The sequence below is a fragment of the Ornithorhynchus anatinus genome, chromosome 2, assembly GCF_004115215.2.
Source record: "Ornithorhynchus anatinus isolate Pmale09 chromosome 2, mOrnAna1.pri.v4, whole genome shotgun sequence".
Taxonomy (NCBI): Eukaryota; Metazoa; Chordata; class Mammalia; order Monotremata; family Ornithorhynchidae; genus Ornithorhynchus; species Ornithorhynchus anatinus.
Window position 1 is genome coordinate 18367526 of NC_041729.1, and position 19653 is coordinate 18387178.

Sequence of the window (19653 nt, forward strand, 5' to 3'; positions counted from 1 at the left end):
GGCAGGCAGGCAGGCAGGCGGGCGGGCGGGCGGCCCTTCCCTCCGCCTCCGCCTCTGCACCGACCGGCCCGCGGCGGGACACGACGGCAGCGGCAGCGGCGGCCGCACGAGCCTGCGCGCCCGCCCCTCCCCTCCCTCCCGACCGGGCTCCCCGGCGCGCACGCTCATTGGCTGCCTCCCCCTGATTAGCATAAAGCCGCGCCCGCCCATCCCGGACGCCAGTGGAATCCTCCCATTCGGCCCCGGCTGGGAAACGTGACCGCCCCGATGGGTTGGCTCCGACGCGCCCGCTCATTGGCTGCCGCCCGACGGCCCCGATTAGCATAAAGCCGGGCCCGCCCAATCCCAATCCGCCCACTCGGCCCCGCCCTGGAAAGTCACCGTCCCGATCGGCCGGCTTCGGCGCGCCCATTCATTGGCTGCCTCCAAATCGCCCTGATTAGCATAAAGCCAGGCCCGCCCAATCCCAACCCGCCCACTCGGCCCCGCCCTGGACATGTGACCGCCCCGATCGGCCGGCTTCGACGCTACCGCTCATTGGCTGCCTCCAGATCGCCTGATTAGCATAAAGTCGCCCCCCCCAGCCGGCCTGGGCCTGGAAATGTGATCGACTGGATCCCCGGATTCCCTTCCCTCGACGACCACCCCGCTCCCGAGCCCTTCCCCACTTCCCCACAGAGCTCCTGGCACCAGTTTTCATTCATTCCATCCTAATAATAGTAATAATGGTGGTATTTGTTAAGTGCTTAATATGTGCCAAGCACTGTTCTAAGCGCTATGGTAATAATAATAATGGTGGTATTGGTTAAGTGCTTACTATGTGCCAAGCACTGTTCTAAGCGCTAGGGTAATGATAATGGTTGTACTGGTTAAGTGCTTTCTATGTGCCAAGCACTGTTCTAAGCACTGGGATAGACAGAAGGTAATTAGGGTGCCCCATGTGGGGTTCACAGTCATAATCCCCATTTTACAGATGAGGTCACTGAGGCCCAGAGAAGTTAAGTGACTTGTCCAAAGTCACAGAGCTGATAAGTGGCAGAGCTGGGATTTTTTATTCATTCATTCAATAGTATTTGTTGAGTGCTTACTATGTGCAGAGCACTGTACTAAATGCTTGGAATGTATAACTCGGATTATAACTCCCAAGGTAATCAGGATGTCCTACGTGGGACTCACAGTCACAATCCCCATTTTACAGATGAGGTAACTGAGGCACAGAGAAGTTAAGTGACTTGCCCAAAGTCATACAGCTGATAAGTGGTGGAGCCAGGATTAGAACTCACGACCTCTGCCTCCCAACCCTGGGCTCTTTCCACTACACCACGCTGCTTCTTAATCGTATTTACTGAGCGCTTACTGGGTGCAGAGCACTGTACTGAGCGCTTGGAAAGTACAATTTGGCAACAGAGGCAATCCCAACCCAACAGGCTCGCAGCCTGTCATGGGGGAGACAGGCAACAAAACATAACAAAGCAAGTGGTCAGGCATCAATAGCATCAATATGAATAAATAGAATTATAAATATATTCACATCATTAATAAAATAAATAGAATAATATGTACATATATACACAAATGCCATGGGGTGGGGGGGAAGAACAGATGGAGGGAGTAGGGGCGATGGGGAGGGACTATGAGGCTGTTGTTGGGTAGGGATTGTCTCTGTTGCTGTATTGTACTTTCCAAGCGTTTAGTACAGTGCTCTGCACACAGTATGCACTCAATAAATATGATTGAATGAATGACTGAGGGGAGTTTTTGCTCTTACTTTTCGGAGGGCTGGTTTCTCTCCCCAGCCAAGGGGCCTCTGTCTCTTCTGCCTCTCCAGCGGAGAGAGCTCAGAGTGGCAGCCCAAACTCCTCAGGTCAAGTCCTAGCTGAGGACTTGGGCTCAACTCTTCCCTCCACCAGTGGGACTCAGTTTCCCGTAATCAAGGTAATAATAATGTTGGTATTTGTTAAGCGCTTACTATGTGCAGAGCACTGTTCTAAGCGCTGGGGTAGATACAGGGTAAGCAGGTTGTCCCACGTGAGGCTCACAGTTAATCCCCATTTGACAGATGAGGTAACTGAGGCACAGAGAAGTTAAGTGACCTGCCCACAGTCACACAGCTGACAAGTGGCAGAGTGGGGATTCGAACCCGTGACCTCCGACTCCCAAGCCCGGGCTCTTTCCACTGAGCCACGCTGCTTCTCTGATAACAATAACAATAATGGTATTTGTTAAGTGCTTCCGATGTGCCAGGCACTGTAGTAAGCGCTGGGGCAGAAACAAGCAAATTGGGTTGGACCCAGTCCCTGTCCCATGTGGGGCTCACAGTCTCAATTCCCATTTTACAGATGAGTGCACTGAGGCACAGAGAAGTGAGGCAACTTGTCCAAGGTCACACAGCAGACAAGTGACATAGCAGGGATTAGAACCCATGACCTTCTGACTCCCAGGCCCTTGTGCTAGCCACTGTGCCATGCTGTGTCTCCGGTAGGAAAACTCAGAGGGGTTGGGGAGATCTGTATGGCCATTCTTGCATTTTTCCATGGGTGTGTACGTCACACATCAACCCTGCCCTTAAATCCACCATCTAGTGAGGTTATCCTATTATCTTGTATTCATTCATTCAGTTGTGTTACATGCTTACTGTGTGCAGAGCACTGTACTAAGTGCTTGGGAAAGAACAATGCAACAATTAACGTGACAATCCCTGCCCACAAGGAGCTCACAATCTAGACTGTATCTACCACAGTGCTTAGAACAGGGCTTGGCATATAGTAAGCGCTTCACAAATACCATCTTCATTATTAGTAATAGTACGATGCTTGGTGCATAGTAAGCGTTTCACAAAAATCACTATTATTAGATTAGGGAGGGCACCTGGAAAGTTGCCCATCTTAGAAGCTGTACCCCCGTCAAACAATCTGGCTGCATGAGGAACTTGCCTGGCCTGCTGGGTGGAGATAGTCCAATCCGGCCGTTGGGGGAATAAAGGAGGGCCACAGCAAGGCTTGAAAAACTGCCAACTGAGATTGTGGCCAGTTATTTCTGTGTCCAGCTGACTACTATGGGAAATTGAATCATGTTGTCACTGGAAGCTGCCACCTCACTCTTGCTCTGCCCTGGGGATCGCCATTCATTCATTCAATAGTATTTATTGAGCGCTTACTATGTGCACAGAACTGTACTAAGCTCTTGGAATGTACAATTCGGCAACAGATAGAGACAATCCCTGCCCAATGACGGGTTCGCAGTCTAATCGGGGGAGACAGACGGACAAAAACAAGACATATTCACGATAAATAGAATCAAGGGGATGTAAGCCAGGGGCTGTGGTGGGGTGAGCACTCCACAAATTTTAGAATGATGGGGTGTTTTTGGATGGGACTGGCCTCTGGAATACTCAGAAGGCAGTAGCGTGATCTCTGCCAAATCCTGTTGGATTCTGAGATGACAGTGAGGAGCCTGAAACTCTGCTCCTCTAGCACCAGTACCCAATGCTTTCTTTGTGTTGATCGGTGGCCTTGTCTTTGAAATTGTTTTTGTGTTTTTAATTACTCCATTCTCCTTAGGTATCCGTCTGTGCAAAAACCTCCCCCCATCACTAATTGTTAGATTGTGAACCCCTTGGAAGCAAGAGATTATGTCTCAGTGTAGTGCCTTGCCCATGGTAAGGGCTTTAAAAGCAGCATGGCTCTATGGAAAGAGCCCGGGATTGCGAGTCAGAGGTCGTGGGTTCTAATTCCGGCTTCGCCCCTTGCCAGCTGTGTGAGACTTTGGGCAAGTCACTTAACTTCTCAGCATGGCTCAGGGGAAAGAGCCTGGACTTGGGAATCACAGGTCATGGGTTTGAATCCCGACTCTGCCACTTCTCAGCTGTGTGACTATGGGTAAGTCACTTGACTTCTCTGTGCCTCAGTTATCTCATCTGTAAAATGGGGATTAAGACTGTGAGCCTCACATAGGACAATCTGATGACCCTGTATCTGTCCCTGCGCTTAGAACAGTGCTCTGCACATGGTAGGCGCTTAACAAATACCAACATTCTTCTTCTTCTTCTTCTTCTTATTATTCTCTGTGCCTCAGTTACCTCATCTGTAAAATGGGGATGAAGACTGTGTGCCCCAGGTGGGACAACCTGATCACCTTGTATCCTCCCCAGCGCTTAGGACAGTGCTTTGCACATAGTAAGCGCTTAACAAATGCCATTATTATTATTTATTAATAGTATTAAAAGTATTAATACTTTCACCCCAACAACTATGGGCTTTGGGAGAGGCAGAGTCAGTCTGTTTTGTAGGATGCCCTCTGGTGGCCAGGAGGTGTCAGAACCCTTACTGTCAGTTGACTAAACCCCAAATTTGTTGAGCGCTTACTATGTGCCAGGCACTGTACTAAGCGCTGGGTGGATACGAGCAAATCGGGTTGGACACAGTCGCTGTCCCTCTTGGGGCTCATAGTCTCAATCCCCATTTTCCAGATGAGGTAACTGAGGCCCAGAGAAGTGAAGTGACTTGCCCAAGGTCACACTGTAGACAGGTGGTGGGGGCAGAATTAGAACCCGTGGCCTCCTAACTCGCTGGTTGTGCTCAATCCGTTATCCCGTGCCACTAGTGCTTAGTTCAGTGCTCTGCACACAATAAGTGCTCAATACATACAACTGATTCAGGAGCTGCATGGCCTCATGGATGGAGCATGGGTCTGGGAGTCAGAGGACCTGGGTTCTAATCCCGGGTCTGCAACTTGTCTGCTGTGTGACCTTGGGCAAGTCACTTCACTTCTCTGTGTCTCAGTTACCTCATCTGGAAAATGGGAAATAAGACTGTGAGCTCTTTGTGGGACAGGGACTGTGTCCAACCTAATTATCTTGTATCTAGCAAGTAGAGTGCCTGGCACCTAGTAAGTGCTTAACAAATACCACAGTGATTAAGGATGAGGCTCCCTGAGTTAAAAGAAAGCCTTTCTGTGGGCAACTGAGGCCTGGGGAGGGAGAGTGAGGGGGAGGACCCCAGGTATTTGACAGCATCATCAGTGCTGGATTTGGAGCCTGTGGGGTTGGTGATAGAAGGGGGCGGTGCCTCAAATGGAAGCAGAGAACTCAGCCTCAAAATGAGAGGTAATTTAGCATCCCTGGAAAGAAAGTATAGGGTCACAGGAGGCAGAGTATTCATTCAATAGTATTTATTGAGCGCTTACTATGTGCAGAGCACTGTACTAAGCGCTTGGAATGAACAAGTCGGCAACAGATAGAGACAGTCCCTACCGTTTGACGGGCTTACGGTCTAATCGGGGGAGATGGACAGACAAGAACAATGGCAATAAATAGAGTCAAGGGGAAGAACATCTCGTAAAAACAATGGCAACTAAATAGAATCAAGGCGATGTATATTTCATTAACAAAATAAATAGGGTAATGAAGCACTGGGGACAGAAGCTAGAAGCCCAGCAAGCCCGTTGTGGGTGGGGAACATGTCTACCAATTCTGTTACATTGTACTCTCCTAACTGCTTAGTCCAATATTCTTTTACACAGTAAGCACTCAACAAATATCACTGATTGATTGATCTCTCATCCAGAGCCCCCTTCTCTCCACACAAGATCTCTTTCTTCAGGCCTGAGAAAAGGTGTTTTATTTCACTCCTGAGTATTCTGGGTCAGGCCCTCTCATCGACTTGGTTTTTTTAAACATCTTTTTTTTGGCTCTGCCCCAGCCCAGGGACCAGCAGGCCCCTGAGCCTCATACGCAGTCTTTGGCCGTGCAGTGATGAAGAGACTGATTTCTAATGCAGTCTCACTTCCTCTACTCAGAGAATCGCTGAGTCTGGAGAGAAAAGTAAAAAAAAGAGTTCCTCTCACCTCCTAATTTCCCTCCTTCCCCTCTCAGCCCAGCCCCAGGTCTGCACTTCATATCACTTCAATATCCTAAACCTGCTGTCAGGCCTCAGGAGATGCTAGGGTTTCCCTGACTTGGGCAACTGAAACTCCAGACCTCAGTTAATCCAGCCATGAAACTGGGGTGAAAATCCTGGTTTCTTTCCAGTTTGCAGAAATGAAGTGAGGCTGAATCATCATAAAAAACTGGAGGGCACATTGGAAGGTCATATGATTTGGCCGCCTGCCTCAAAGGGGTAAATATCTATATCTCTCAGCAGCAACAAAATCCCAGCCCCTCAGCACTTAAGTAAATATATTTATACTCTACTATTTCCTCCTCTGTAATTTATTTTAGCGTGTCTCCTCCTATAGATTGTAAGCTCCTGTGGGCAGGTATTGGGTCTCACAACTCTATTGTACTCTGCTTTCCCAAATGCACAAGTGCACACAGTAAGGCCTCAGAGAATACCACTGATTGATTGATTAACTGATTTGAGTATCTAAGCCCAGAAGACCTGGTTTCTCACTGTACCTTGATCTCATCTATCTCACCAAAGACCTCTCACTCAAGTCCTGCCTCTGGCCTGGAACACCCTCCCTCTTCATATTCAACAGATGATCACTCTCCCCACCTTCAAAAATGTATTAAAAACACATTTCCTCCAAGAGGCCTTCCCTGACTAAGCCCTCATTTCCTCTTCTCCTATTCCCTTCTGAGTCAGCCTTGCACTTAGATTTGCATGCTTCATTCATTCCCCCCTCAGCCCCACAACACTTATGTACATAGTCGAAATTATTACAGTGCCTGGCACAAAGTAAGAGCTTAACAAATGCCATAATAATAATAATAATTATTTAGTTACATTAATATCTGTCTCCCCCTCGAGATGGTAAACTCACTGTCGACAGCTCCTCCACTCATTTGCTGTGTGACCTTGCACAAGTCACTTTATTTCTCTGGGCCTCAGGTCCCTCATCTGTAAAATGGGGATTAAAATTGTGAGTGCCATATGGAATATGGACAGTGTCCAGCCTGATTATCCTGTGTCTACTAGTGGCTGATACATAGTAAATTCTTAACCAGTACCTTAAAAAAGACAAAGTTCCTGTCACACTGGGACTGTCAGTATGGGGAAGGGGGTAGAACACATACTTAATACCCATTTTGCAGATGAAGAAACCGTGGCACAGAGAAGTTATGTGATTTACCCAAAGTCATACAGCAGGCAAGGGGCAGAACTGGGATTAGAGTTCATGTCTCCTGACGCCCAGTACTGTGCTCTTTCCACTAGGCCACACTGCTTAAGAAAATATTGCTTGGAAAGCATAGGCCTGGGAGACAGAAGGACCTGGGTTCTAATCCTGGTGCTGCCATATGTCTTCTGTGTGACCCTGGCTAAATTCCTTAACTTCTCTGTGCCTCAGTTACCTTATCTGTAAAACGGGGATTAAGAGTGTGAGCCCCATGTGGGGTCCAACCTGATTAACCTGTATCCACCCCAGCGCTTAGAACAGTGCTTGACACATAGTAAGCACTTAACAAGTACTATAATAATTATTATTATTATTATCTACTGGGGTTCTGCCATCAGTGATGAGGGAGTTGACTGAAAACCATTTGGCATTCTGTAAAGTGAAAAAATCCATCAGGAATCCTGAAAAAAGCAAATAAAGAAAAACAAAGTAAAGAAATAGATAAATAAATGAACACATAATAATAATAATGATGGTATTTGTTAAGTGCTTACTATGTGCCAAGCACTGTTCTAAGCGCTGTTTTTGAGTACTAAGGTGGCTGACTGGGGTGACCTAATCAGGTGGGGAAATGGACAAAGTCCTTATCCTACATGGCAGGCAATCAATCAGTTGTATTTACTGAGTACTTACCACCAATAATAATAATAATAATGGTGGTATTTAAGTGCTTACTAGGTGCCAAGTATAATCTATCAGGTTGGACACAATTCCTGTCCCACATGGGACTCAATCTAGTAATAATAATAATTGTGGTATTTGTTAAGCACTTACAAGCACTTGGGAAGCAACATGGTGTAGTGGATAGAGCAAGGGCCTGGGAGTCAGAAGGTCATGAGTTCTAATCCTGCCTCTGCTACTTGTCTGCTCTGTAACCTTGGGCAAGTCACTTCTCTGTGCCTCAGTTCCCTCATCTGTAAAATGAGGATTGAGACTGTGAGCCCCACATGGGGCAGGGACTGTGTCCAGCCCAATTTGCTGGAATCCACCTCAGTGTTTAGTATAGTGCCTGGCACAGAGTAAGTGCTTAACAAATGCCATAATAATAATAACAGTGTGTCAGAGACTGTACCATAAGCTGGAGTAGATACTAAGTAACTAGGTTAGACACAGTCCCTGTCCAATATGGGGATCACAGTCTCAATCCCCATTTTACAGATGAGGTAACTAAGGCACAGAGAAGTGACTTACCCAAGGTCGTGGAGCAGACAAGTGGCAGAGCTGGGACTCAAACCCAGATCCTTCTGACTCCCAGGCCCGTGCTCTGTTCACTAGGCCACATTGCTTCCCTAAGTAGGAGGGAGAAAAGATACTGAATCCCCATTTTACTGAAGAGGAAATTGTGGCATAGAGCAGTGGGGAAGTGGCACAGCCGGAATTAGAACCCAAGTCCTCTGACTCTCAGCCCTGTGCTGACTGCAACTGTCTGCAGTGCTCAGTAACTAAGCAAGCAATCAAAACCACCATGGGAAGACTTCTTTGTCATTGCTAATGGAAGATAAAAAAAAGGTTAAGAGCCCAGTAAATTCTAGCAGTCAAGGCAAGAGAGCAAACCCCTAGGCTAAGAAAAGCCAAGTGCAGCGGAACTTGATATTCACCCCATCCCCAGCCCCACAATACTTAAGTATACATCCCTGTACTCTCCCATTTCCCCATCAGTAATTTATTTTAAAGTCTATCTTCCCATCTAGACTATGAGCTCCTTGTGGACATGGGGCATATCTATTCCTTCATTCATTCTTTTGCTTACTGTATGCAGAGCACTGTACTAAGCGCTTGGAAAGTACTCAGCAAAAAGGGGCTCTCTACTGTACTATTCTCTCCAGGGCTAGTCAAACTCAATAAATACCACTGATTGATTAACTGAATAACAGTTAGTTTGTCTTTATCACTACCAGATCATTGCATGAAGTCCTCCGGCTCAGGGTTCTGAGACACTCAAACCTTGAGAAATTTTTACCTCCATCTTTCTCCTCTCCAACCTGCAAATCTTCAATAATTTCAAACCACTTAGGCCTGGAAGTTAACAGTTCCAGGATTTTATTTTATGGGGTGCGGGGAGGGGGGTTGCTTTATAGATACTAGTTTAAATATTTGTAAAAATGAGTTGAAAGGGAAGAAAGAGGTCAAGGATTATGCAGGTAAATTGGAACATGGGAGGGGTTAATGTTGAAAAGCTTCCTGGAAGAAGAGGGCCTTGAACTGTGATTTCAAGGAAGTAAGGTAGACGCTTTGTGCTTTTGGAGAAAACATTAAAAAAAGGGTGTTATCAGCCGCAGAGTCATTATCTCCTCTATGTTGCCACCAACCCCACCTTCAAAGCCCTATTGAAGGCACATCTCCCAAGACAGCTTCCCTGACTAAACATTCATTACCTCTTCTCTCACTCCCTTCTGCATCACCCCGATTTGCTTTCTTTATTTACCCCTTCCTCAGCCACCCAGCACTTATGTACATATCCGTAATTTATTTATTAATATTAATCTCTGTCTCCCCCTCTAGACTATGAGCTCGTTGTGGGCAAGGAATGTCTCTACTAACTCTGTTGTATTGTAATAATAATGATTATGATATTTGTTAAGTGTTTACTGTGTGCCAAGCACTTTTTGAAGCTCGGGCAGATACAGGGTAATCAGGTTGGATACAGTACCTGTCCTACATGGGGCTCCCAGTTTCAATCCCCATTTTAGAGTTGAGGGGGAACTGAGGCACTGAGAAGTGAAGTGATTTGCCCAAGGTCACAGAGCAGACAAGTGGCATGAACCTATGACCTTCTGACTCCCAGGCCCGGTGCTCTATCCAATAGGCCACACCATAGTTTCCCAAGTGCTTAGTACAGTGCTCTGCACACAGTAAGTGCTCAATAAATACAATTGATTGATTACTGAATTTCTATTATTTTGATCTCATGACCACACGTCCCCACTTGACAGCTTCTACCCCATTCCCTGATTTCCTTGGCAGCCTTCTCCTCACTCCTGCCTCCTTTAAGGTTTTCTGAGTTAGGGTCAGAAACCATGGAGGCCTGATTAGTTAGGAGACCGCGTCACTGCCCCTGAATAAACTTTCCAATTGATCTTATTTTCTGCCTTCAACGGCCTTGGACTAGTGCCAAACACCAAGCTCTCCCTCTATCCTCCCCATGCCAGATCTCACTTTGTATAATTAAAAAGAAAAATAGAAGAGCAGATGTTGCCAAACACTTTTAAATGGCACAACAGGATCTGGGAGCTTAAAAAAAAACAGAACTTTCCAAAAAAAAAAAAGGTTTAGAAAAAGTGTCATCACACCCTGTTCTCTCCTGAGCCAAGTAGTTCTTTTCCCTAGCCCACCCGGGGCTCCAATCCTGTCCTCCAGCCAGAGTAGTTTAAGCTATTTGTTTTTCAGAAAATAATCATAATAACAATAACTCTTTTATTTCATTCTCAAAGCCATGTGCCAAGGGGAGATTAGTCCCTGTGAGGTTTATGATGGAGCAGGGCATAGCGCCAGGGGAAACCGAGGCACCAATCTAGTAGGGGTCAGTGTCTGGGGAAGATTCTGAATCTAGGCGTTCCTAACTCCCCAGCTGCTGTTTGGGTCACTAGGGGACCAGCTTCTGTCTTTGGCACACTAAGGTCCAAAGTCTTCAACGCCGGCTTTGATAAGAGCAGTTAGATTGCTAAATATTTTTTATTGGCATTTTCCAGGTGGGGCACTGTTGATAGATGGCAGACAGCAGTGTCTGTAGTAACCACACACCCCAGGCGAGCAGGATGAGGACACAGCAGGAATTAGGGCAGAGGCAGCCATAGCCAAGGAAGGACCAAGATGGTTTATTTAGACTCCAACAGTTGTTTCCATTTCTATTCCTGTTTATTCACTAATCACTTAGTCTCTTCCTCTTTCTCTGCCTCCCTGGGACCTTCTGGACATACCCCAGCACTAGCCTAGACCCAGAAAGAGATGGATTTGGCTGGAGAGTCCCTCATGCCCAAGGGGCGTGGGGGGGGGTCAGGTCAGGCCTGGAGAAATCTCCCTCAAACCCCCCACAAATCTCTGGGCTTTGTGAGGGCGACCTGTCCTGCCCCTCCCAGCTTCCTCTGTCTGTTTCTACCCCGAGGCCATTACAGGGAAACAATTCAGCTCCCTAAGGAAATGGAGAGACACCGAGCAGCCCATTTGGAGAGCAATCACACCCCCTGCAGAGTGGAGAACTTTTCTGTCAAATGCAAATAGCTACCGATTGTCTCTGCCTGCAAAAGGGGTTCAGGCATTTTCCCCATCGGGTGGAGGAGGCCCTTTGGTGAGGGGGGAGGGGATTATAGAGTGTCAGAGAAAGAGAGAGAGAGAAAATGTGTGTGTGTGTGTGTGTGTGTGTGTGTTTAGCAAGCCTGGTACCCTGGGCACTTCCTACATTACCTCACACCCCCCTCCACCTCCAGTACTGATGCCTCTCTGTTCATTGGATACTGAATTCATATTGAGCAACTGCACCAACTCTCCCTTTTCATGCCCAAGGCCCATGCTCTGCACATAGTAAGCGCTCAATAAATACTATTGAATGAATAATAATAATGATAGTATTTGCTAAGCACTTTCTATGTGCCAGGCGTTTTACCAAGCACGGGATGCTTAGTACAAATAGGGTTGGACTCAATCTCGGTCCCACATGTGGGGCTCACAGTCTTAATTCCTGTTTTACAGATGAGGTAAGCAAGGCATAGAGAAGAGAAATGACTTACCCAAAGTCACAGCAGGCAAGTGGTGGAGGTAGGATTAGAACCCAGGTCCTTCTGATTCCAAGGCCCGTGTTCTATCCACTAGGCTACATTGAATCACAGATGTCAAGAGAGCTTTGCCCTGCGTTTGATAGTGAGTTTGCCCCGTGTGCCACTCTGGAATGTCCAGCCCAGGGATTGGCACTGTCTCAGTGGCAGCCACCACATTTTCCTTTGCCACCTTTGCTGAGGGCTTCCGGAATTCTCTTTACTGATGGAGCTGCATGAGAAGGGCTGCCACTGTAGCAAAACTGCTACACCCATCAATCAACCAATCTATCAACTGTATTTATTGAGGGCTTTACTGTGTGCAGAACACTACTAAGCACTTTGGAGAGTGCCATACAATAGAGTATCCTGCCCAAGGGTGGCTCAGTGGAAAGACCCCGAGCTTGGGAGTCAGAGGTCATGGGTTCTAAACCTAGCTCGGCCACTTGTCAGCTGTGTAACTTAGAGCAAGTCACTTAGTGCCTCAGTTCCCTCATCTGTAAAATGGGGATTAAGACTGTGAGCCCTAGGTGGGACAACTTGATTACCTTGTACCCTCCCCAGCACTTAGAACAGTGCTTGGCACATAGTAAGCATTTAACAAATGCCATTATTATTATTATTATTATAAACTAATGGCACCACACCAAAGCAGCATGACCTAAGGGAAAGAGCACGGGTCTGGAAGTCAGAGGACCTAGGTCCTCTTCTCTTTCCTTGTTGTGTAACCTTGGGGAAGTCACTTCACTTCTCTGTGCCTCAGTTTCCTCTTCTGTAAAATGGAGATTTTACCTTGTTAGTACAATCACTCATCTTATCCCAACTGAGTTACTGCATCAGTATCCTTTCTAACTCCCAACCTCCTGTCTCTCCCCATTTCAATCTATACTTCATTACTTCACTCTGCTGCCCGGATTATCTTCCTAAAGAATCATTCTAGGCGTGTCACCCACCTCCTCAAAAATCTCCAGTGGTTGCCTATCAACTTCTGTATCAAGCAAAAACTCACTATTGGCTTCAAAGCTCTCCACCACCTTGCCCCCTCCTACCTCACCTCCCTTCTCTATCCCAGCCCCCACACTCTGATCCTCTGGTGCTAACCTTCTCACTGTGCCTCGTTCTCACCTGTCCTGCTGTCGACCCCTGGCCCACTTCCTACCTCTGGCCTGAAATGCTCTCCCTCCTCAAATCCACCAGACAATTACTCTGCCCCTCTTGAAAGCTTTACTGAAGGCACATCTCCTCCAAGAGGTCTTCCCAGATTAAGTCCCACTTTTCCTCATCTCCCATTCCCTTCCACGTCACCCTGATTCACTCCTTTTGCTCTTCCCCCCTCTCCCTCCCCCACAGCATTTATGTACATATCTGTAATTTATTTATATTGATGTCTACTTGTTTTGATGTGTATTATCTATAATTCTATTTATTTATATTAATGCCTGTTTATTTGTTTTGATGTTTGTCTCCCCGCTTCTAGATTGTAAGCCTAGTGTGGGGAGGGATTCTCTGTCTTTATTGCTGAATTGTACTTTCCAAGCACTTAGTACATTGCTCTGCACACAGAAAGCGCTCAATAAATATGATTGACTCACTGAATGAATGAATAAATTAAATACTTGTTCTCCCTCTCCCTTAGATTGTGAACTCTGGGTGGATCAGGGATTGTGTCCAATTATATTACATTGCACTTCTTATCCAGCGTTTAGTATAGTGTTTGGGACAAAATAAGCCCCTTAACAAATATCATTTAATATTCCTGAGGAAGATCTTCGAGCAAAGGCCAGAAGAAAGGTCCATCTTGCCCATTTGAACATGGGTTCAGAGACTAGGAATGAATCACTTAATCAGTGGTATTTGTTGAGCACATACTGTGTAAAAACATTGTACTAAGCAATTGGGACAATGCAATATAACAGAGTTGGTAGATACGTTCCATGACCATAATGACTTACAATCTAGACATGAGGTTTCTTCTGTGTCTTGTGGATAAAGTGCAGATTCTACATTTCAACCACTTAGTCTTCATCCCCAAGTAACCACAGTACTAGGCCTGCAGCTCCATTACTACAGGGGCTTGGGGCTGTAGGAGGTGCCACCCTAACCCATCCTGCTTTTCCAGGGAGATATTCTACCAAGTCTGCAAAACTGAGGCAGGTGGAGGCTTTGGCCACAGATGCCAACTCTCCATTCTTAATGCAGTGGTGAAAATGGGGCAGGGATTTTAGGGAAGATGGGTAAAGAGAGAGAACTTGTGTCAAAGAGCTAGTAGGTTAGAAGGACATTATGATGGGTCTTTTGGACCCTGATTAAAAACTCTCAGGCTATTGGAGATGAGCAAAGCCAACAGTCCACCTCAAAAAGCTAGAGGGCCCATCACCCCTGTGGAGATGGACACCTGTGGCTTCTGTAACGTGTTCAGTTTAGATTCAGGACAGGCTCTTCTGGGCAATGAGGAATCTGAGGATTTGTAGTAATTGTGGTATTTGTAAAGCACTTACACAAGCCCTGTACTGTGTCTCATTAGCAGATATTCTTTACTCTCTCTCTCTCTGGCTCCTTTTTTTATTGCTCAGCAGCTGTGGGCATCAAGACCTAGTGACAAGAGCACAGGACTGAGACAGGATCCTCTTTCTAATCCGGGCACTGCCCCTAGAACACTGCCCCCAGAACACCTCCACATGGCATGACCAACTCAATATCTAAATTTGAATGTCTCATCTTCCTTTATAAATCCTCCCTTTCTATCCTCCCATCTCATTCATTCATTCAATCATATTTATTGAGCACTTACTGTGTCCAGAGCACTGTATTCAGCACTTGGGAAAGTACAATACAACAATAAACAGACACATTCCCTGCCCATAACTTACAAAACACCACCATCCTCCCTATGCCAGAAGCCTACAACCTTCTTTACAATGGTTACCTCGTTATCTCAATTGATCAGTGTAATTTATTGAATACTTACTGTGCACAGAGCACTGTACTAAGCATTTGGGAGAGAATAGTACAGTTGAGTTGGTAAACCCAATCCCTGGCCTCAAGGAATTTATACTCTAGTCACAGCACTTATGTATATTTCTATAAATTATTTATATTAATGTCTGTTTCTCCCTTTAGCTCCCTGTGAACAGAGAACGTGTCCACCAACTCTATTGTATTGTACTCACCCAAGCACTTAGTATAGTGCTCTACACACAGTAAGACTTCAATAAATACCTTTGATTGATAGTGGAACCAGTAAATAGTATTTACTAAGCACCTACTACATGAAGAATACAGTTCTGGCCTCGAAAGAGAATAATAAGTTAGTAAACATGACTCTTGCCCAAAAGAAGCTTACAATCTAGCCTCTCCATCAATCTATTTAGAATGTGAAGCCCCTGTGGGACAGGGCCTGTGTCCACCTTGATTATCTTGTATCTACCCCAGCACTTATTACATTGCTCAGCAGCCAGTAAACCCTTAACAAATACTATCATCAATCCTAAACCCATCAATCAATGGTATTTATTGAGCTCTTACTGTGTGTAGAACATTGTACCAAGCACTTGGGTAAGTACAATGCAAATGAGTTTGGTAGATAAGATTCCTGCCCTCAATAATCTGGGGATTAAATTACCAAATTCTTCCTCCTACTTGGCTGGGAACCCCTTCTTGGACAAGAACCGTGTCTGATTTACGGTGTTATCTCCCCTAGAGTTTGGGTATAGTTCTTGGCACATAATAACCACTCCACAAACACCACAGTTATTTACAGTACTCCTCTCTCAACTCTCCCACTTCCAAACTGTAACTTCCAAACCCTAGACGGTAAACTTATTGTGGGCAGAGATCGTGTTTACCAACTCTCTTATATTGTACTCTCCCAAGCACTTAATATACTGCTCTGAAAACAGTAAGCTCTCAGGAAATATGATTGATTGATTGATTCCAAACCCTTGTTCAGGGTGTTTCCCTGGCCTGGAATTGTGAACCCTCAAATTCAGCAGATAGACTTCCCCTCTTTCTAAAACCTTCTAAAATCCTACCCCTTTTCCTCAACCTTCCCGGATTAACCTCCAGCTCCCATCAGCTACCCTTTGCACTTTAAGTATTTATACCTATCCTCAGCATATTTGCAAATTCAGTTATATAATGTTATTTCTTCTATTTCATCCTAACATATCTGCCCTACCATCAAGTTTATCCTCATTCTTCCTTCTGCTTCCATTATTTGTAATTAACTTTTGTCTACTGATCCCCCCCATTAGATTGAGAACTCCACGAAGGCAGGAATCTCGTGGTTTATTTTTGTTGAGTTCTGCCCTAAACATTTAGTTTGGTGCTGTACATTCCCTAGTGTAGGATTGATTACATAAATTTAGGCAAAGAAATTAAAAGCTGAGGGGGAAGGGCCATCCAAACAGTAGTCTAGTGTTTTGCCTGAGGAGAGCCAAAGGGAATGGGGCTATATTTGCATATTTACTTTGCCCCTGGGGCTTTTCCCTTCTCAGGGATTGTTTCAATCAATGCCTCCAAGGAACAGGTAAGTCTCTTCCCTCCCCCACGAATAACAGCACTGCCCCAGCCGGAGCAGTGTTTCCGTACAGGAGAACAATTAATCGATCGAACAATACCGTTTATTAAGCTTCTGCGAGCAGAAGACTATACTAAGTTCTTGGGTAACTACAATAGAATTAGAAGACATGATCCACGCCCTCAGGTAGCTTACAACATAGTAGAGGAGACAACACAAAATAAATGATTACTGAATAAGTGCTTAAAATAAGGGCACGTAAGTTGTAGTTGGGGTGCAAAAATGTAGTGGTCCCAAGCGCTTAGTACAGTTCTCTGCATATAGTAAACTCTCCATAAAAACGATTGATTGATTCTGAGGTGGTATTTGGGAAGGCGTAAACTGGGGAGAAGAAAAGTTAATCAGGGAAAGCCTCCTAGAGAAGTGGGGGGGATTTCAGAAGGGCTTTGAAGACAGGGGAACTAAAAGGGAGTGAATTCCAGGCAGGAGGGAGTGAGCAAGGGGTGGGAGGCAAGAGGGAAGAGTGAGAGGTTCTGTGGGAAGGCTAGCTTTAGAGGAAAGAAACGATTGGGAGCTGGGGTGAAATGGGAGAAGAAAAGTGGATCGGTAAGAGCTAATGGAGTGCTTTTAAACAAACGGCCAGGAGTTTCTGCTTGATGCGAAGAGGAATGGATAACCGCTAAAGGTTTTTGAGGAATAAGGAGATGTGTGCTAAATCACTTTCTAGGAAAATGATTCGGGCAGAAGAGTGAAGTATGTGCTAGATAGATAGGGCAGAGCCTGGATGCAGGGAGACCAGGGATGCGGCATATAACCACAGTCGAGATGGGATATAAAGAATGCTGGGTCAGGGTGGTGCCCATTTCACAGGGGCCGATACAAGAAACGCTGTGGAGGAAAACCGACAAGACTTTAGCCACAGACAGAATGTGAGAGTTGAGAGTGAGGTGTTCTTTTAAGTTTTTTTATGGTATTTGTTAGGAGCTTCCTATGTGTCAATCGCTGTTCTAAACACTTGGGGTAGATACAAGTCATTCAGGCCAGCTACAGTTCCTGCCCCACTTAGATTGTGAGGGCTCACAATCTAAGGAATTAAGGGATAATTCCAAAATTGTGAGTTTCAGAGACTGGGAGGATAGTTGTCAATGGAGTTGGGAAAGCTAGGTGAAGAGGTGGATTTGGGAGGGAAAATAAATTCAGTTTTAGGCATTGATCATAAGGGGCTAGTGACACATCCCTGTGGAGGTGTCCTGGAAGCAAGATGAAATGGGAGATTGCAAAGGGAATGAGAAATCTTGGCTCGAGAGATATGGGAATTATTTGCAGAGGAAGCGGATTAACTCCCCAAGGGAATTAATTTAAATTGAGAAGAGAAGGGAACCCAGGACAGAGTTTTGAGGTATACACAGAATTAAAGGGTGAGAAGCAGAAGAGGAGCCATAAAAAGAGACTGAGAAATCCAAAACATCCACCCCAACTGAGTCATTCATTTTTATCTTTCTACAATGCATCTTCATTTCAAAACCAAGTTGTCCAGCAGTAGTCTGCCACATCAAACCCCTCAGATTTAGGAAGGAAGGAGTCTTCTTCAAGTACCCAAGACTTTCATTAATAACAGCAGTAACAGTACTGTCCAAATAAAAAGGGTAATTAGTAAACATGGCCATAAAAGTAAATAGGATGTACACCCACAGGCAACCTCTTTATACCCTGAAAAGGGTTTAAGAATCAACATGATTTATTGCCTCTTTCACAAGTGGGGGGGGGGGTAAAGAGACACCAGAGAGGAGAGTGACTTGTTGGAGATGACCCAATAAAGCCTGTCACTGAGATCCAATTAGAACCCAGGAGCCCTAGTTCCTTGCATCAGTTCTCTTTCATTCGGGTTCTATTGTGCATTTTGGCTCCTAGGCAGAGGAAAACATCAAGATGCTATCAGGTCAGGGCCTGGGTCTTTCCATGCAGATTGTATGCTTCCTACCTTTGTACTCTCCTAAACCTAACACTTTTCCTTACTGATCAGGAGAGGAAAAGGGGGAGGAAAAGGGGGGGGGCACTGATGGGATTGGTGGGGGGGGACAGGTTCCCCCATTCATTCATTCATGAATTCATGCAAAGCCCCTGCCTCTAATCATGAGTCATAACTGCATCACAAGGATGTAAAAATAATACCAATGGTATTCGATAGGTGCTTTCTACATGCCAAACACTGCAATAAATGCAAGGTATTAAGGTCAGAACCCACATGGGGTTCACAGTCTAAACAGAAGGGAGAACAGATATTTAATCCCCAGGCCACAGATGAGACAACCTAAGCACAGAGCAGTGACTTGTCCCAGATCACATAGCAGAGTCAGGATTAGAACCCAGGTCCTCTGACTCCCAGGCCCATGCACTTTTCACTAGGCCACACTGTTAAGCTTGATGATAATACTACTACTACTACTAATTGTGGTATTTATTAAGTATTTACTATGTGCCAGGCACTGTACTGAGCACTGGGGTGAATACGAGCAAATCAGGTTGGACAAGTCCCTGTCCCACATGGGGCTCACAGTTTTAATCCCCATTTTACAGATGAGGCAACTGAGGCACAAAGAAGTGACTTGCGTAAAGTCACACTGCAGGCAAGTGGCAGAACCAAGATTAGAACCTAGGATCTTCTGACTCCCAAGCCCGTGCTCTATCCACTAGGCCATGCTGTTTATTTATTGTTATACTGTAGTCTCCCAAGCACTTAGTACAGTGCTCGGCACACAGTAAGCTCTAAGTAAATACGACTGACTGACTGACTAGTATATTCTGGTACTGCCGAATTGTACATTCCAAGCACTTAGTACAGTGATCTGCACCTAGTAATAGTATTCAATAAATACTATTGAATGAATGAATGAATAAGTGTGTCAGGATCCACTTTCACCATTTGGTTAGCATGGCTGTGGACCTTCCATTCCACATTCTGCCTGCTGCTTTCACATTGTGCTTTAGCTCCTCAGTTCTTTGACTACCTAAACAGAGATGGAAACCAAAGAGCTGTAGTTAGTATCTCTGACCGTCTGCCAAACATGGGCAGGAGAAGGATCTGGTCCATAGTTACAAAACTGGAAATTAAAATCAATATTCCTTAAGTTTGATTACCATGCCACATGCCAAGGGCCAAATGGCTCCCTTCAAAAATCCAATTTCTTTCCTCAACAGGGAGCAGCAGGAAAGGGTCATGTGAGTTTGTCCTAAGGCCCAGGTTGAGAACTCCTTTTAAAGAGCTGGATC